We start from the raw sequence: 20,775 nt of genomic DNA on the forward strand, positions 1-20,775 counted from the left end.
GTATCTACCGTAGAGAAGCCTACCCCGTCGGGCAGAGCTAAACACGGCCGCCAACACTTTTCCTACAAACACCAGAAACTAGTTGCAACTCCTGGACATAGATCTAGGCGATTAATAAGCCAAGAGGGTCAATTAAGTATCCCAATGTGTGGTAGTATCTTTTCTTGGATAACATACACAGAACTCAGTTCTTAAGGACGGTCCCAATGAGACAACCCACCATGTACTCCTACATGGCCTCTCATCGCTACCTTTACCAAATCGGATTCAAACTTTTACTCTCACACTGTAGAACATGATCACAACCATTCCGATTCATCATCCAGATGGATCAGACCCGACACGACTCTAAGAATAGCAAGCATTGTAAACAAGCATGGATGAGTAAGCACAACAACGCTCAATCAGTTGCTACTCATGCTAAGTGGTTTCAACTATTTACTGTGACAAAATCAGGTCATGCAGAGGAATGGGTTCAACTACCGATAACATGTACAGTTGAATCGTGTTTGTCCTAATGCAGTAAAAGAGAGCAGGAGCGAGAGAGTGGGTTTATTTCAATATGCTCAAGGGGTTTTTCTTGCCTGACACGTCTAAAGATAGCGATGAGTCCTCATCAATGTCAATGATCACATCGTCGGAACCATCATCTACCGAGAGGGAACAACACAGGCAAACAAGAAAGGAACAACAATTACTTCACGGAAATGCAACACTATGATGCATGATCAAGAAATGGAGATGAAATGTGACAAGGCCAATATAGCTACCATTTCTTAGCTTGAAGCTGGATTTGAATCAGGATTCGAACATCACTTCAACAAGGTATTTTTCGGATACCCTTTTAATTGATTCGACGTGATGCTCAGGTATAACTTGTTTTTAACATGCATGAGGATGGCATTTTGGGGTGCTGAGTTTCCCTTGATCAATGTTTGGTCATAACGATTGAAGTGGAATTCAAATAGGAATGAATTTCCAACTCCAAACTAATTATTAAATTTATCCTATTCATCATTTTGCCTATTTGGTGATGTTAAGTGTTTCAAACATGCATGAAAATGACATAATCAGGTTCTTTGGATTTTTTTGATCCTTTTTCATATATAAATTATTTTCATTGGACTTACAGATTATTTTCTATGATTTTTAGAAGTTTTATGCATTTTCTGGAATTATTTTATAATCACAAAATACTATTATTGCATCAGCACTAACGTCACCAGGTCAACTCGCCGACCAGGTCAAACCTGACAGCCACGGCCCACTAGTGAGTGACACAAGTGTTAAAAAGAGTTTAATTATAATCTTTTATTCCTAATTAGTGTCTGGGCCCACTCTTAGTGAGTCATTAGATTTGTTAATCTATTTATTTAATTTTTGTGATTAACTAAAACTTAACAGGGGCTAGGCCCCACCTATAGGTGACCCAGGGGGGTCAACCCATGGTCAGAGGGGGTCGGCCTCAATGGCGTTGAGCCGCCGGTGCTGCCAGGCACGGCGGAGCTCGCTGGAAAACTTCTTCCATTGACCAAACGACGCGCAGAGAGGCTCTACGGGAAGCTGGAAGTGCGCCGCATCCGTTCCGACCAAGCCACGGGCCAGGAGGTGGCCGGAACGAAGCCGGCGACGACCTCGGGCGGTGGCCGGAGTCGGCCATGGTGGGGTTTGGCGCTAGGGGCAGGGACAGAGGGGGAAAACACGGGGAAGGGAGCAGGAGCTCACGGGGAAACCATTTGCAGCGACGGGGAGGTCAGAGAGAGTCGCTCGCCGGCGAATCGAGGTGGGGAGCTCCGGCGACCGGAGGAGGAAGAAGACGGCAATGGCGACGCTATGGTGGCTCAGATGCTCGGGGTGGTTGACGGTGAGGATCTTCTTGTCGAGGTGGAGCTAATGACCGGCCAGGGACGCAAGGGGTGGCTGGAGACGAGCTGGAGGCGAGCTTGAGCAGATCGGCAATGGCGGCGGGATGAGCAAGAGACAGAGAAGAGAGGAGGGTAATGGAACGGGGAGGAGATAAGGAGGGCTTGACATCGCGCTGGCGAGAGAGAGCAAGGGGAGGCGACACGAGAAGCAGGAGGTGGCAAGGCACGACGGCGAGCTCGCCATGGCTCTGCCCGTCCTCCTGGCAGAGGAGGAAGATGACCTCCTCGCCCGTGGTGGACTGGTCCTGGAGGTAAGCGTCAGGTAAATTTTCTCTCTCTCTCTCTTTTCCTATTATTGTTTTATCTCTTTCTGGCATTTAGATTTAGGTTTAATACGAAATGTTTAAATATTTTATAAACCCCTAAATTAGTGTTATGTGAGAGAGACAAAGATAATCAATGCCACATAATAGTTTCAACAATTTTGAAACTTTTATTTTAAAAGAAAACAAAATAACTCCATTCCAAACAATTATTTGATCAAATCAAAAATCCTTTTCAAAATGTTCGAGTCACTTAAAATTTTGGTTTGACAAATTTATTCCCTGTCACTATTTTCCCAAATATTTGGAACATTTTCCTCGTTCCTTTGAAGGTATTAATTTTTATTGCCTTGTTGTCAATTTTTCAAATCATTGGGGTTTTGATCACTTCCCAATTGTAGATCATCCCCATTGTATTAAGTTGATTTGAATGCATGCATGAATGAGCACTGATGCAACTAACTACAAGCTACAATCTAGGGCTGTGACAAAAGTGTTGAGAGATAACGCAAGAATAATCTTGCAAGATATGTAATTTCTATGGGACCATGTCTTAGTGTCTTTTGTTTCGGTTCATTAATGTGAACTTTCAAGTCTCACTTGTGAATGTAAAATCACCATTTTTCTTTCGTTTGCTCATATTTTTTATGCTTTATTATGTTTGATCATTCGAATTACTAGGATGATATGAAGCACGCAAAAGAAGCGGACGACGAAAGGAGGGCACAAGAAGCTTCATTTATCATTGATGTTATGTGCGATCAACTAAAACTTGTGCTTCTCATCCAATCTTTGTAGAACTATGTTGATGTGCGATTGTCCACTTGTTGGGTCATTTTGCTATGCACTTGCACTTGTAGAACTATTTGAATGTGCACTTAGAATTGTTTTGATGTGCACTTGTAAAATTATTTTGATGTGTACTTGTTGGGCCTTGAACCTTGATGTGTAGAGCAGTCGACGTATGATATATTGTATTTCATGTGACGTGCTACTGAAATAAAATATACAGTTTATCTACAACCTTTTATTCTGTTGTACTTGTTTTTTAAGGGGCCTCTCTTGAGATATGCTTGCTTCTTGCAAAATAATGGATCAGCCCAACAAATTAGACATTCTTAATAAAATAGCTATTGGGCATGGCCCATGTAGGCTAGATTGGTGGACTGGGCTATCAAATTTATGATGATTCTATTTGGTCATTAGCAATGCCACGTCATCTCAGCCACATCAGATCCTACGTGGCTCAGACAAATTGGTAATGACCAAACAAATTCTTTGGTCAATAGAGATCTGCGACCAAAATTTTAAAAAGGTCAAGTTTGTTCATTCTTGACGGCCAACTATTCACCTTTTGAATTTAGTCATAAGAAGGTCATAAAACATAAATAATGACGATCTAGTGACTAAAATGGAGGGTCAACAATAGACAAATTTCTTGTAGTGTATGTGATTAGGGAAAAGAACTTGCATGACATCTATTGTCCATCCCTCCTATGGCAGCGGGGTCCTAATGGAAACTACGGGATATTAAGGTTCTCCTTTTAATAAAGAACTGGACCAACACATTAACACTTGGTGAATACATGAACTCCTCATACTATGGTCATCTCCGGGAGTGGTTCCGGCTATTGTCACTCCGGGGTTGCCGGATCATAACACATAGTAGGTGACTACAACTTGCAAGATAGGATCTAAAACACACATATATTGGCGACAACATAATAGGTTCAGATCTGAAATCATGGCACTCGGGCCCTAGTGACAAGCATTAAGCATAGCAAAGTAGTAGCAACATCAATCTAGAACATAGTGGATACTAACGATCAATCCCCGTCAAAAACTAACTCGATTACATGATAGATGTCATCCAACTCATCACCGTCCAGCAAGCCTACGATGAGATTACTCACGAACGATGAAGAGAATCATGGAATTGTCGATGGAGGAAGGTTGATGATGACGATGGCTATGATTTCCGCTCTCCGGAGCCCACAACGGACTCCACATCTGCCCTCCAGATGAAGAACAGGAGGTGGCGGCGCCTCCGTATCGTAAAACGCGATGAATCCTTCTCTCTGATTTTTTTCCGGGCAAGACGGAAGATATAGAGCTGAGTTTGGGGGCGGTGGTGCCACGTGGGCCCCACAAGCCCTCAGGGCACGACCTAGGGGGGTGGCCCATTGGCACGCCCCCTTCGGTGGATCTTTGCGCGGGTATTTTTCTTTTATTCCAGAAAAAATCTCCGTAAATTTTCACGACTTTTCGAGAACTTTTATTTCTGCACAAAAACAACACCATGGCAATTCTGCTGAAAACAGCGTCAGTCCGGGTTAGTTCCATTCAAATCATGCAAATTAGAATCCAAAACAAGGGCAAAAGAGTTCGGAAAAGTAGATACGATGGAGACGTATCACCGAACTCGACCCGGACACCGACCAAAACCTCTGGTGAGACATCCCCATATCCCCATGCCTAGGGTTCTTGCTAGGATATGATTCTTGTATATTTGCAAAATATTTACTCAACCCCGAATGTTGTTGCGGAAATATTTGCAAAATATATATATTGTGTTTCATTATTGTATATTTGGTGTCATACTTGCATGTTGAGGAAAATAGGTAGTGGGCGCTAGCTAAATTCAAATCAGATGATTATTGTATAAATGATAACCAGAAAGTAAAATGTTAAACAATAAGAAAATTATCTTTGGGTTGCCACCGCCTGCACCGTGAGACGTCAACTAGGTTTTTATCAGTGAAATTGTATGATAATATTCGAGATGTATTAGTGATTATATCGGTTATGTTTTGGTTTGTCGTTGCTCCTTGTACGACTTTCATGATTTGTTAAATGAGTAATATGATGATGAGTTATATGTCATTTATTTGATGTATGGAACGGGTTGACTTTAGGTGTCGTGGGGGTCACTTCTCTTTCTTTTCCTTGTGTGCTAGATAGAGGAAGAATCCCGACTGTTGTCGTGGGGGTCGCTTCTCCTTGTTTTCCTTGTGCTAGATATTTGTAATGCACTAGGGAAAGAAGGAGTAGCGACCATCACCGACAGTCGAAATATCAGAGGGAGAGTCCACCATATACGTGAGATGAGAGTTTAGGAAGGAAAGACTCGACAGACCTAAAGTCAACCCGTTGCATATTGAGTAAGAGTGATCTGTGTGTTGATCAGTTTTAGGAAGGAAATGTCTAACGACGAAAGGAAATTCGCTATGTGCGAATACTGCCAAGAGGAGCGCGACATGTGCGACACGCCTCACCTAGTTGATGATAGGCGCTTCAGCATCATGCTGGAAGAGGACTTCAAAGTGGATCCAGTAAGTCACAACGATAAGTCATTTTTCGTAATTAAGCATGACTTCTTTTGCTTCAACTTCTAATATTTATTTTTTACTATTCTACTAGCGTATCCCCTGCCATGCAAGAATTTATGTCTTGGATAAGATTGGTTTCAGTACTGAAAAACTATGGAGGTAAAGAGAGTTCACTTGAGGACCGAGCATGGTTATACTTTTGCCGTAAAGTTGTACAATGCAAACACCTACTCCTATTTTGAATGCACAAATTGGCAAGCACTATACAAGGCTTATGCATTTGAGCCTAATATGCTTATCACCTTTGATATTCATCCAGAAGATGAAATTGAAGGTAATATCGACATCTGGGTCGATGTGCAGACGCCTCCAGTTCTACCATTATGTGAGTTTCTCAACCATATTTATTAAGTAATTTATATTGTTTATTTAAAAATAGTTGACAACTTATTTCCATTGACAGCTTATTTTCGTTCTTCAAAAATGTACGAAAGATGGTAGACAGAACCTATTACTACAATGATGAAGCGGAATTAACTTGTAAGGAGAAACATCATCTTGTCGTATTTATCAATGATCTTGAGAACTACAATACCTATCAGCAAACACCCCCACATTATGGTCAATACGTGCCACTAGTGCACGTGGTGAACTACGGTAACATGCATGGAGATTGCATGGTAAGATTTTCTGCTATTACGACATCCGTGCATGTTTTGCATAAATTCTTGTAAAACTAAACTACATTGCTAGCTACAAAGTTAATACTATGTTTCTCAATAGAAAATCCCGCAAGATTGTGTGCCTCGTCTGATGTTTCCAAGAGGTCGCGTTGATGTTATGAGCATACAACCAGCACAGCCAGGTCAGCTGAGGTATCTGTATCACTCATGTCCAAACCGGATTTCTAAAACTGATGAAATTACAATCAAAGATTAGAAAAAATGTATGGTCAGTAGTAGAGAGCTACTTGGAAGCAACAGTGTGCGTAGGCGAAGAATGGGAGACAAGATGATCTCCATTCTCCATAATGGAGAGTCAGGGCCTATCTTGTTTTATGATATTCAACCTAAGAGAGGGTAGAGTAGGTCCTATGAGAGAGGAGTAGGTCCTAGGTACAATGTGTTATTATATGCTACAATGTGTTATAGTTGATGATGATGAGGAGGAGTTGTGATTATGACTAGTGACCAACTTTTGTTATATATATGATGTCTCATTGACGAAAATGATAATTAAATAGTGTTGGTGGTAATGACTATGATGATTATTAGCGATAGTGATGCAAGAGTTTTTAGATTAATATGATGATGATGTTGATCATGATTATCATGATGATTTCTTATTATGATCATGATTGGTTATTATATCATTGGGGGAAGGAAAGCGGATTAGATTCATGTGTGGATGAATCTTCGACGTTGGATTCATTAGCCTAGATGTTGTAAATGAATGGTCCGTACGCCACAATACCTAAGATACCGAGGATAACTTGCTAAAGTCATTACTTCTACATCACGGAGAAAGAGAGGACACTTCTCTCTATTAGCTAGCTAACACCATATGAAACACTTAAATTAACCCTCCAAAACCCCCAACACACACCCCCAATAAAAAAAACACCTCCTGGTCCCGGTTGGTGTGACCAACTGGGACTAAAGAACCTCCTGCCCGGGCTACCCGTAGAGGCCACGTGGAGACCCTTCGGTCCCGGTTTGTAAGGGAACCGGTTAGTCCCATTTCAAGAACCGGGGCTAATGGGCCTCTGGAACCGGGACAAATGGGCCATTTTCTACTAGTGTTGGGTCAATCCCCACAACTTAATTCGAGGCTCGCAATGAAACAACGAAGCTTCACCACAATGGAATATGGCTTCTAGGTGACCTCTTCCATCTAGGGTGGTCAAACACCCAAGATTAACAAGATCCCCAAGGGATTAGTGAGGGGGAATCAAATTTCAATTGGTGGAAGTGTAGATTGATGCTTGTTGTCTGCGTTGGTTTTCCGTGAAGAGAAACGGGTTATCGCATCACATTGCGGGTAAGTACTTCCCTAGATGAATAAACCAAGGCTTATCGAACCAATAGGAATATCAATCCTCTACCATCTTCAATGGCTGCACACAAAAGAGCAAACAACTTGCACCTAATGCGGGAAAGAGGGCTGTCAATCCCCTTCATCTCGTTATTTGAAAGAGAATGAGGTGTCTAGATAATTGTGAATAGTTGTGAGTTTCAAAATAAAATAAAAGACAAATAATAACAACGAGGAAATTATAAGTTTTCTGAATATATATTTGAACAGACCCGGGGGCCATAGTTTTCACTAGTGGCATCTCTCATGAAAGCAACATATGGTGGCTAAGCAAATTACTGTTTGGCAATTGATAGAATAGTGGATAGTTATGCGATTTTCACGACAATGATCATGTATATATAAGCATCACATCCATAAGAAAATAAGATGACTCCAGCCTGCACCTACTACTATTACTCCACCCATCTAGAGTATTAAGTAAAACAGAGTAATGCTTGGGTAACGGTGACATGATGTAGACAAAGTAAACTCAATCAATATGAATAAACCTCATCGTTTAATCGTTAGTGGCAGTAGCACAAAGACACATATTCTCCCCTTCTGTCACTAGGATATAGAAAGTCGCCAAGGTGAACCCACTACAACGCACATCTACCACTAAAGAAAGATCAAACTACTTGGACAAAGTAATTCAGTAAATCGGATAGATTTATGAAGCTATGATGCTCATGCAAATAAGAATCACAAATCTCAGAGAAGATTCAAATACTTTTCATGAATAATATGAACATAAACCCACAATTCATCGGATCCCAACAAACACACCATACAAAATAATTACATCAGATAGATCAAAGAGAATATGTGATGATCATTGTATTGAAGATCAAGAGAGACAAAGCTATCCATATAGATACCAACTACGGTCCCGTAGGTTTGTGGTGAAGTACTCACACATCATCACAAGGGTTCCAAAGTTGATGAAGAGGCCATCCATTATTGATTCCCCCTCTGCTAGAGTGCCGGAATGGAGCTCCAGACGGGGTCGCCATGGAACACAGACTTGTGGTGGCAAAAAAACTGTTTCGTGGATATATTTAGGGTTTCTAAAATATTGGGGAATTTATAGGACATAGAACGAGGCGAGAGGGAACACATGGAGGCGACCGGCCCCCTGGCCGCACCTTCTTGCCTTGTGGGATCCTCATGTAGCTTCACGCATCCACGTCTTGTTTTGGTACAGAAAAAATCATAAAAAAGTGTGTCGCAATTGGACTTCGTTTAGTACTAAAAACCTGAAAGACAAAAAAAACACGCAGAAAACAGCAACTTGCACTAGGCGCTAGGTTAATAGCTTGGTGCTCCAAAATAATATAAATTGGTGCATTATGACCCAAAAATTAACTTAAGATGATAATATAACAAAATGGAACAATCAAAAATTATAGATACGTTGGTGATGTATCAAGCATCCCCAAGTTTAATTCCTTCTCATCCTCGAGTAGCTAAATGATAAAAATAGAATTTTTTATGTGACATGCTATCCAATATGTAATCTTCTGCATGTACGCCCATAAAGAAACAATGAATTAACAAGCTTCAACATAGTAATAATTATAAGCACAAGCAACGAAATCATTAATCTTTCAAATTATACGATCTTAAAAGAATGTTTACCCCCATTAATCTTTAATATTAGCAAAGCATGGCTCCATCTTCACCACATTAATACAAATGTTAAGAACCATGTTGTCCAATTCAGGCAGTTGGGTCATACCTTTTCAAAGTGAATCAAATTTTATTCTTCACGCAATACATGACAGTGAGCCATGGACATATCATAAGGTGGAATAGAATATGGTGGTAGGTATCAAAGCGGTAAAAGTGGAGAAGATAGTCTCACATCAACTAGGCATACCAACGGCCTATGGAGATGCCCATCAGTAGATGTCAATGCAAGGAGTAGAAATTTCCATGCAAATAACGCACTAGAGCTATAAGTGTATGAAAGCTCAAATGAAGCTAAGTTGGGTGTTTATCCAAGTTGCTTGCTCATGAAGACCTCGGACATTTGAGGAAGCCCGTCATCGAAATATGCAAGCCAAGTTTATAGTAATGATAATATGATTCCCACTAGCATATGAAATTGACATATCGTGAGAATTTCTAGATGAAGAACATGGTGCCATTTTGAGGCACAAGTATGGTAAAGTATAGTAGCAAAGTCCCTTGTCTATTTTTTTCTCCCATTCATTTTTTTATTTTTTTATGGTGTGCTCATTTGGCATCCCACATTTTTTCATTTTTCGTCCGGACTCTCTTCCTGACTTGTGGGGGAATCATAGTCTCCATAATTATTTCCTCGCTAGGACGATGCTCTAGTAATGATGATCATCACACTTTTATTTACTTACAACTCATGAAAGCTCGATATGATTCAATATGAATACCTCTGGTAGCGTACCTGTATGTGCAAAGATCTAGCATTATATGTATCAGTAATTCAATGAATGGTGGCTTTGCCACAAATGCTATGTCAACTCTATATGATCATGGAAAGCAATATGATGATGAATGAACTAATCATAAGATATAATGCTGGTATTTGCATGGTAATATATCTTGGAATGGCTATTGGAATGCCATGATTGGTAGGTATGGTGGCTATTTTGAGTAAGATAAACAAAGTTTATGTGTGACAGAGCATATCATGCCATGGGGTTTGGATGCACCAGCGAAGCCGCACTAATCCTCAAGGTGAGAATGGGCAATGCATGGTACCAAAGAGGCTAGATAAATATGATGAGGTGAGATTGCGTATGTCCATGGTTCTGTAAGTGCATCTAGTTCCCCTTAGTGATTTTGGTGGTTTGAAGACTTATAGGTTAAGTATCTAATTTGTTCTTGAGTGTACACAGGATCTATAAGTCGCTGAGGAGGTTGAAATATTCGATGAATATCAAACCCTAAAAATGTATATCTTCGGTTGAAGAAATTGGTCTGAAGCTGAAGATTTGAATCGCGAAGAATTTGCGATGAAATTGATATTCCTCATGAAGATATTGAAATTGAGGAATTCGGTGTGTCATCAAGAAAATCAATCTGAAGACTTTGAAGCATGAAGATTTATTCTTTCTGTTTTGTTTTCTTCGCACTTGAGTAATAGGAACACCGTACTGTTAAAGGGGGTCGAGGTAACACATTGGAATGAATTTCCTCATGATGCTCAACCCAAGCCTAATCCTACCAAAAGCCTCAAGTGAGGAATATGAGTGACATGAGGACTCTCACAGTTGAGGGTCCCGACCGTTATCGATAGCCACGCCACATCATTGGTCTTATCCACACCAACGGTCATATTATTTAAGGGCATTAATGTCAAATCATGTCGGGATGCTTCCAGGCTATAAATAGCCGCCCCCACAACCATTAGCTGGTTGGTTGCTCCGTTAGAAACTGACACTTGTCATAAGAGCAACCCAAATTCCTCAGAGTGTTCGAGAGTAATTCATCAGTGAGGAAATACCCCAAACACCAAACCACAGAACAAGAACCAAGTGATTGAGCATCACTGAAGAAGTTGTTCCTGTGTGGGACTGAAGCCTTTTACCTTTGAGGACTGTGCATCCTCTAAACGATTAGGCGTCATGGTCTAGAGCAATCGAGCAGCCAATTGTGGATCGCCGGGTGACCAAGTTTGTGAGGGTTTGGAAGTCTCTCCTGAAGACTTACCACGAGCGTTGGGCGAGGACTGTGTGTTCTTAGCCCAAGGAGAATACGGTAAGGACTGTGTGTCCCAGGACTGTGTGTCTTTTGGTTTCAATACCAAGCCGCTCCAAACCATATGTACAACTGTCACGGCAGTTGGAACTGGGTCATCAACTACCGTCTTCACTATGAAACGGGTTCTATTTCCTCAACTCTTTATATTCCTCAGATTATGTGTTGATGATTTCCAGTGTCACTGTTTGAAGAATTTGTTGAAGACTTTCTCTGAAATTCCTCAACCCCAAATTCTTCACGCAAGTTAATCCTCATTTGTTTTCTGCGTGCGTGCATACTATGCAAACTGTTTCATATTCTTCATCCTGAAAAACTGCTGCAGTGAAACTTTGCACTCCTGATCCTTTACTGTTTCTGCTGTAAGTTAGTCATCAGTGAGGAATTTCCTCAAAAGGAATTTCCTCAGTGATGAAATTCTAAAAATCTCCTATTCACCCCCCTCTAGTCGATATAATGCACTTTCAATTGGTATCAAAGCAAGGTACTCCCTTGTTCTGTGTGATTTTGGTTTAACCACCTGGAGTTTTAGTTATGTCGACTGCAGGCATGATTAAGGTTACTACAGCATGTCCTACTTTCGACGGAAAGGACTTTCCCTTCTGGAAGACCAAGATGCAGATGCATCTACAATCTATTGACAATGATCTCTGGTATATTGTGGAACATGGCGTCCCCGTCATCTCTGCTAGTATCTCTGCTGCTGATGTGAAGAAATTCAAGCAACTTGATTCTCAAGCGAAGAATATCATCTGTGGCCATCGGAGCAAAGGCCTGTATGGCAGAGTGAGTGCTTTGGGCTCGGCGAAACTTATCTGGCAAAGACTGTCCAAAGTTAAAGAAGGAGTATCAACCCAGCGAGATTCTCGTGTTAACGTTCTTCGTAATCTCTTCAATCGCTTCAAGAGGTTTGACAATGGAAGCTGCCAAGATACCTTTGATCGCCTCACTGACATGTCAAATCAACTGATCACGAAGTTGTGAAGAAACTGCTAAGACCTTTGGATTCTTCATTTGATACTTTAGTTCTGATGATTCAAGAAAGACCAGACTACAAGATGCTTGATCCAGCTGATATACTCGAAAGACTCAATACTCATGATTTCTAACAAGAAGAAAAGAGAGATCTATATGGACCAAGCTATTCTAGACCACGTGCACTGATGGATAAAGCAATTTCCTCATCTGAAGAAGAACACTCGGATGATAGCATTGGTGATCCTGAAGAATTTGGATAGGAGCTTGCAATGCTCGTGAGGAAATTCTAGAGGTTTACACGACGTGGCCAGTTCGGTAAATCTTCAAGAAGAGATATGAGGAAATCAGAATCTTCATCTGAGGACTACAAGAAAAGAACCTGCCACAAATGCAAGAAATCAGGTCACTACATTGCTGATTGTCCTCGTTGGGGAAAGGAATCAAAGAAGAAGAAATACAAGGATGAAGGTTTTGATGACTCGAAGAAAAAGAAGAAATCTTCAAAATCCTCATCTTCAAAGTCCTCATTGCACAAGAAGACTAGTTTCAAAAAGGCTCGGGCACTTATTGGCAAGGAAATGGATTCCGAGGCAGTATCCGAGGAATGTGATGAAGAGGAGGGTTCTGATGAAGACTCAGAATCCGGACAGGCTAGTCTTGCACTTGCAACCACATTCGTCAGCAAGTCAATCTTCAACCTTGAAGAAAATGATAACACCATCCACACTGATGACTATGCTGATGACTTCGCTCCAACCTATTGCTTCATGGCAAAAGGTTCAAAGGTACCGAATGATGCTTCCTTGTCTGACTCATGTGACTGTGAACCTGATGATTATAAAAAACCCAGTTACAGTAAACTTGCTCTCATTGCCACTAAACAACAAACTGCCTTGGAAAAGCTTCAGAAACTCCTAGATAGAAGCGATCATCTGTTGAATGATGAAATGAATCTTACCCAAATCCTCACTGAAGATGTGAAAAGTCTTCAGTCCAGATTTGATAATCTTCAAGATCATCATGATACACTCCTCGCTGATCATGAGAAACTTTCCTATGAATTTCTTCAGAGGAAGCTTGATCTAGAGAAGTTGAGGATTTATCATGATGATCTTCATATGGAAAATGATTCATTACTAGCTCAACAGATCAGCGCTGCTCAATCTCAATTCATTCCTCCATGTCTTAAATGCATTGAACGTGAAACTGCTAATTCTTCACCAGAATCATCAAATGCTTCAATTGCTACAAATTCTTCAACTGCTCTTGTAGTGTCAAATTCCTCACTTGAGGAAAACACAAATATCAGTGATGAAAATGCAGGGCTGAAGGAATTGTATGTGACAGGCATATACAAAAGTCTCAAAGGACATCAAACCCTTTGTAATGTGCTCAAAAAGAAGATCTTGAACAGGAACCCGAGGAAAGAAGGAATTGCCTTTGAGAGGAAATTGAATGCTGATGGATCTTATTGGAAACCTCAGCAGTATCTAAAACCTCATGGGTTGCTGCTACTGGGCCTCCAACTGATCCATCCAATCTAACAGGCTTTTCATGTGAATTATCCTATTCCTCAGATGAGTCATTTGACTCCAACTATAAACTGTTAAAAAATCAAGCCGATGAAGTTTTTGCTCGATATGTTGGAACTAACTGCAGGAATGGCCCTCCCCTGAGGAAAATCTGGGTTCCCAAAAGTTGTCTTGAATATCTTCAAGTGAATGTCCTCATGAGACCACCGATGAAGAATCTGAACCCCAGATCAAATTCCTCAAGAGGACCAAAGTCTTCAAGAGGATCAAAATCCTCAACTGGTCAAAACTATGCTCGTACCCATGCTAATGCTTCTAACATGCAGGGAAACTACAAGGAATATGAATATGAGCGTTATTCTTCAAATCATTATGTTCATAAATCCTCAAACCAGTTCTATGCATATTCATATGAGTACTTGAACCCCCCCTACTGTTAAGATAAGTGCATTAGCTTCAATGCCCCATTTCTCATATGGTGCTCGCAGGATGATGAATGCTTTACCACCCCTTCAGATGTCACTTCTGCAGGTCAGGTCTCCAGATGAAAATCATCATGTGAAGAATTTGCTGGAGACCTAAGGAAAATGCTTGATAGGACGCAAGCTAATATTGATGAAATAGAAATATTTCACACGTCCTTATAATTCTGCTATGATGAAATTCCAATCTGATGAAATTGATATCATATTCTTCAAGTCTGAAGCATATGAGATGGTAAGCTGTACTAATTCATCTATAGGATGACAAACCCAAGAGTACTGAGTGGGTTCTTAATAGTGGTTGCACACATCACATGACTGGTGATAAAAGCTTGTTGATGAATATGCCACTAACTCCATCACCTCTGAAGCAAATCACATATGCTGACAAAGGTAAAAGCAAGGTATTGGGACTTGGCAAAGTGGCTATTTCCAAGGATAGGCACATGGACAAAGTAATGCTTGTCGAATCCATTGGATTTAACCTCATGTCAGTCTCGATGCTTTGTGATCTTGATATGATTGTTATCTTTGGTAGATATAGATGTGTTGTTATCATGGAATCTGACAAATCTAAACTCTTCGAAGGTGTCAGAAGAGGGGATTTGTACATTGTCGATTTCTCTACAGGTCCTCAACCAGCCACTTGCTTACTAGCAAAAACCTCAGAAGGGAGGCTGTGGCATCGAAGACTCGGTCATGCAGGCATGAGGAATTTGCACATGCTCGCGAAGAAGAAGCATGTCATCGGCATCGAATCAGCCAAATTCCTCAAGGATCATCTCTGCGGTGCATGCGAATCTCGGAAAATGACCAGATCCAAGCATCCCTCGAAGACTATCATGACCACTACTCGTCCATTTGAATTGCTCGACATGGATCTATTTGGACCTACTCATTATGCCACAATAATGAATGCAACATCTTTATATGGCTTCGTCATAGTTGATGATTATTCCAGATATACATGGGTGCATATCATCTTGTATAAAACTGAAGTGCAGGAAATCTTCAAACGATTTTCTTCAAGGGCCTCGACGAACTTCGGCATCAAGATCAAACATATCAGGAGTGATAATGGAACAGAGTTCAAAAAAACTAGTCTTGATAATTATCTTGATGAACTTGGTATTACTCACGAATTATCTGCTCCTTATACTCCTCAACAGAATGGTGTCGTTGAAAGGAAGAACAATACTCTGGTAGAGATGGCAAGAACCATGCTTGAAGAATATCAGACTCCTCGTCATTTTTGGCCTGGAGGAATCAACACTGCATGCCATATCATCAATAGTGTATATCTTCACAAATTCCTTAAGAAAACCTCATATGAACTCCTCACTGACAAGAAACCCAATGTAAGTTATTTCAAAGTCTTCGGTACAAAATGTTGGATTAGAGATCCTCACCATAGCTCAAAGTTTGCACCTAAGGCACATGAGGGTTTTATGGTCGGTTATGGAAAGGACTCGCACACCTACAGAGTCTTCAACAACTATCACAACAAAGTTGTTGAGACTGTGGATGTGCGGCTCGATGAAACTAATGGCTCGCAAAGAGAGCAATTGCCTTCTGATCCAGATAAGCTGTCTCCTGAGGAAGCAATAAAGCTCAAAGCTACTGAAGACATTGTTCCCACTAAGGAAATTGATGAAGAAATCATTCCCATCACTAATGAAAATCAAGAAGGTGCTCCTGAGCAAATTGCTCCAGAACTAATTCCTCAGCCGAGACGAAATCCTCCACCAGCTCATCCGAGGATTGCAAATGAAGTGGAACTTGACAAAATCCTTAATGCCATCAACGCGCCAGGTCCTCTCACTCGCTCAAAAGCTTCACACTTAGTTAACTTTTGTGGGCATTTCTCCTTTGTCTCTATCACAAAACCTTCAAAAGTTGCTGAGGCTTTCCTGGAACAGGAGTGGATCTAAGCTATGCAAGACGAACTTCTTCAATTCAAGCTGAATGGCGTATGGGAGCTCGTGAAACGACCAGATCCTCGCAAGCACAATATCATCGGAACCAAGTGGATTTTCCGAAACAAGCAAGATGAGGATGGTCAAGTGGTGAGGAATAAGGCACGACTTGTAGCCCAAGGCTACGCCCAGGTTGAAGGAATAGATTTCAATGAAACTTTTGCACCTGTTGCTAGACTTGAAGCTATTCGAATACTACTTGCTTATGCTAATCATCATAACATCATCTTATATCAAATGGATGTGAAAAGTGCATTCCTCAATGGTAAGCTTGAGGAAGAAGTATATGTTGCTCAGCCCCCAGGTTTTGAGGATCCAAAGAATCCAGACAAAGTCTTCAGACTCAAAAAGGCGCTCTGTTGTCTCAAGCAAGCCCCTCGGGCATGCTATGATACATTGAAGGAATTCCTCATGAAGAAAGGCTTCAAACCTGGTTCACTCGATCCAACTCTTTTCACTAAATCCTATGATAATGAGCTATTTGTGTGCCAGATATATGTCGATGACATTATATTTGGCTGTACTGACAAACGATACAGTGATGAATTTGCTTACATGATGAGTGAAGAATATCATATGTCTATGATGGGGGAGCTGAAATTATTCTTAGGTCTTCAAATTCTTCAACAACGCAATGGAATCTTCATATCACAGGAGAAATACCTCAATGATGTTCCGAGGAAATTCGACATGCATGAATGCAAAGGTGCCAAGACTCCAATGCCTACCAACGGCCACCACTGCACTGACGAAAATGGTAAAGAATTCGATCAGCAGGTATATCGCTCTATGATTGGCTCTTTACTGTATTTATGTGCATCTAGGCCAGATATAATGCTTAGTGTTTGCATGTGTGCATGTTTTCAAGCAAAACCGAAGGAATCACACCATAAGGCTGTGAAGCATATTCTTCGATACTTAGCTCACACACCAACACTAGGATTATGGTACCCCAAGGGCTCAAACCTTCATCTTGTGGGATATTCTGATTCTGACTATGCTGGTGACCGTGTGGGTCGCAAGTCAACCTCTGGCACATGTCTTTTCCTCGGAAGATCACTAGTTTGCTGGTCCTCAAAGAAGCACAACTGCGTATCACTCTCCACTGCCGAAGCTGAGTACATTGCTGTTGGTTCATGCTGTGCTCAATTGCTATGGATGAAGCAAACCCTCAAGGACTACGGCATCAACATGAAGAATATGCCTGTCTACTGCGACAATGAGAGTGCAATCAAGATTGCATACAACCCAGTACAGCACTCGAAGACCAAGCACATCCAGATTCGTCATCATTTTCTTCGGGACCATATCCTCAAGGGCAATATCCTCATCGACCACGTGAAGACTGATGATCAACTGGCAGATACCTTCACTAAGCCTTTGGATGAGAAAAGGTTTCGCAAGTTGCAGTGTGAGCTAAATATCTTAGAATCTTCAAATGTTTTGTAAAAACATGCACACATCCTAACACTTATGCAAAATTGATGACTTAGATGTGTAACACAAGATGAATCGATTTTCTTCAACCAATGAAGAATATCACTCTTAGTGTGAAGAAATCAACGAAGAAATTGATTCTCAGGGACCTACGACAATTGTGTGCGGCGTATGTAATCAACATTCTTATATGGTGGGTCACGCCACCACCCAACTTGAAATTCCTCAAGTTGAATTTCTTCAAAGCTTCATTTCTTCAAAATTTGATTTTCTTCAAAACAGATATTCTTCCAAATCGTTTTCTTCAAAACTGAAATTCATCATACTGATGATTTATCACAAAATCCTCAAGTTATTCAAATCTTCAAAAAAAACACTTGATGATTTTCGTTTACCCAGATAGACTGTGATTTCAAGTCCTCAACAGCATTCACTTATAGCTATTTCTTCAATTTGATATTTCATCTAAGTGAATGTGATCGGACCCTACTTTCCCTCTATGCTATTCTCACCCAGTATATGCAACTCTTCATATGCGTTCTACTTGAAACTTTGTTCAAAATCCTCACTGCGTCCTTGTCAGCTGATGATTTTGTAACAAAATCCTCAAATCTTCAAAAAATAAAAGTTTGTTTAATGCACACTAACTGAACCCCACTTTCCTCGTTCGGATAACCACAATCTCCACCGCTTCTCTCGTGAGCTACACGTTTCCTGCGGAGACGTTGAGACAGGGGCTATTTGGTCCGATATTTTCGCGCCAATAGTTACCGCATTGCTATAAATATGTCCCCATCTCCCTCGGTAAAATCTTGTTCGTTCCATCGCCCTCCTGCTACAGCAAAGCTCCAAGCCCCAGCGCCACCGCTAGAAGTCTCGACGCCGGCGAAGAAGAGCTTGACTGCCTCAACCTCTCCGTCGTCGAAACCACGCCGGAGCCGGACCATCTTCGTCCGCCGCCGCTGTAGCCGTCCTCTACTGCCGAGTTAGGGCGCATTGGACACGCACCGAAAGAGCATCTACTGCTACTACTTCTCTGTTCTTCGTGCGAGCCATCTAGGGTAAATAAAAACCATATTTTTACAACCAGTTTGATCTACCATTTTACCTCTGTGATATGAAATCTGTTTTTCCTCAAGAATCCATCCGTTTCTTTTCCGAAAACACTGCCTATCACCAAACTATTGATGAACTTCACTAAGCATCTAAGATTTTCAGGAGATTCCTCAATTGTGCGAATTTTCGGATCTGTACAACTCTGGAACCCAAGAACAGTATGCTTAGACAAATTCCTCAACCACTGGTCAAATTCCTCAACTGTAGAAAAATTTCATTTCTTCAAATCTGAGAACGCATATGACCTCTCCAAATTCCTCGCAACTATACTCTATTCATAGGTACACACATGTCAGCTGATGAATCTCTGGTTCTCATCAAATTAACTCATTTGCAGCGTTTCTTGATGAAAATCTGCAAGTCTCATCAGAATCCTCAAGAGTTCAATCTCATAAGAAAATGCCTCAGCTGAAGAAAATGGAGGATGAAAGGAAGCAAAAGGGAGGCAAGAAACTTGAGCAGAACACTGCCACAGATATCCCTGAGGATATATACCTATATTACTGCACTCCTGATGAACATGAAACTATGCCCAAGAGAAAGATCAGGCTTCAAAAGATAGAACGCCGATGGGCTATGGAGTGGAAGGAGTACAAATTCGTCACTCCAAAATACGCGAAGAAATTCGCTCTGAAGCCTCCTGTTAAACGGGCTCCACTTGAGGATTATCATGAAGCTCATCCCTCAAGCCTCAAGACAATTGATGACTATCCTGATGAAAAGTCTAAACACTTGTCAAAGCTCGAGAAGCAGGCAGAGGCTGCTGTGAGGAAGTTCAATGAAGAATCTGTTGCTGCCGCAACCGCCGCTACTTCCTCTGCAGCTGAGACTTCTAGTACGACAATTCCTGAACTGAAGTCCGTGCCACCAAAACCAAAGGCTTCAAAGCCTCAAGAGAAAACAGCTCCAACATCAGCACCAAAACCCTCAGCACCAAAACCCTCAGCACCACCACAGGCTTCAAAGCCTGAACAGAAGCCGGTAGTGAAGCCACTGCCCGCTGTCTCCAGCTCCTCAATCCCATCTGCAACAAGCTCGGAGACAAAATCTTCACCAACTCCTCTAAAGACTAAGGTGACTGCTGGGAGAGGAACAAGACCAAGCCAAAGGAAAATCATCAAGGTCCCTTCTGCATCAGAAGGCAGTGATGAATTTGATGATGACACTCTGCAGGCCATCATCAGAAATAAGCAAGAGAGGGTAGCTCAAGCTTCTGGCAGCTCCATTCCTCTGGCCATGGACCCAAAAGTCCTCCTCGACTACATCAACATCTGGTATGAGGACCCCAACACTCCACTTGATGATTTGAAACTTCCCCCAGGCATCAGCCACATGGTGGCCACATTCATCAACGAGGCCAAGTGGAAGGAGCAGCAAGCCGAACAGGCCAAGGTTGCCAAGCTCAAACAGGAGAAATTCCTCAGGCGGAATCTCCTCAACCTGACGCTTGATCCACTTGTGTCAACACAGGCTGAGTTCAAGACTTTGACAGATAAGTACTCCAAGCTTTCTGACCGTCAAAGTCTCAAAACTAGTTTCATCAAAATTTTCACTGAAGTTGTTGACAACTACAACAAGAAGGCTGCCCCTCAAGTACAAACTCCTCAGCCTCTGATTGAAGAACCAGCTGATGAAACTGCTCATGCTGAGGAAATCCCTCAAGGAAGCCGTGTGGATGAACCGGTGATCGAGGAAATCACCAAGGACAATCCAGCTGATGACTCTGCTACAGCTTGTCAGACTGACCCTGCTCCAGCTGATGCTTCAAAGCAAGCTAATGACTCTGCTCCAGCTGGTGCCTCAAAGCCAGCTGATGAAATTGTCTCTGCTGAGAAAACACCTTCACCAAAAGCTTCCAAGGTGAAGAAAATGACTCCGTCTGCATCAGACGTGAAAAAGACAAGGGCTGCTGAAAAGGAA

This window comes from Hordeum vulgare, chromosome 6H (genome assembly GCF_904849725.1).
Source record: "Hordeum vulgare subsp. vulgare chromosome 6H, MorexV3_pseudomolecules_assembly, whole genome shotgun sequence".
Lineage (NCBI taxonomy): Eukaryota > Viridiplantae > Streptophyta > Magnoliopsida > Poales > Poaceae > Hordeum > Hordeum vulgare.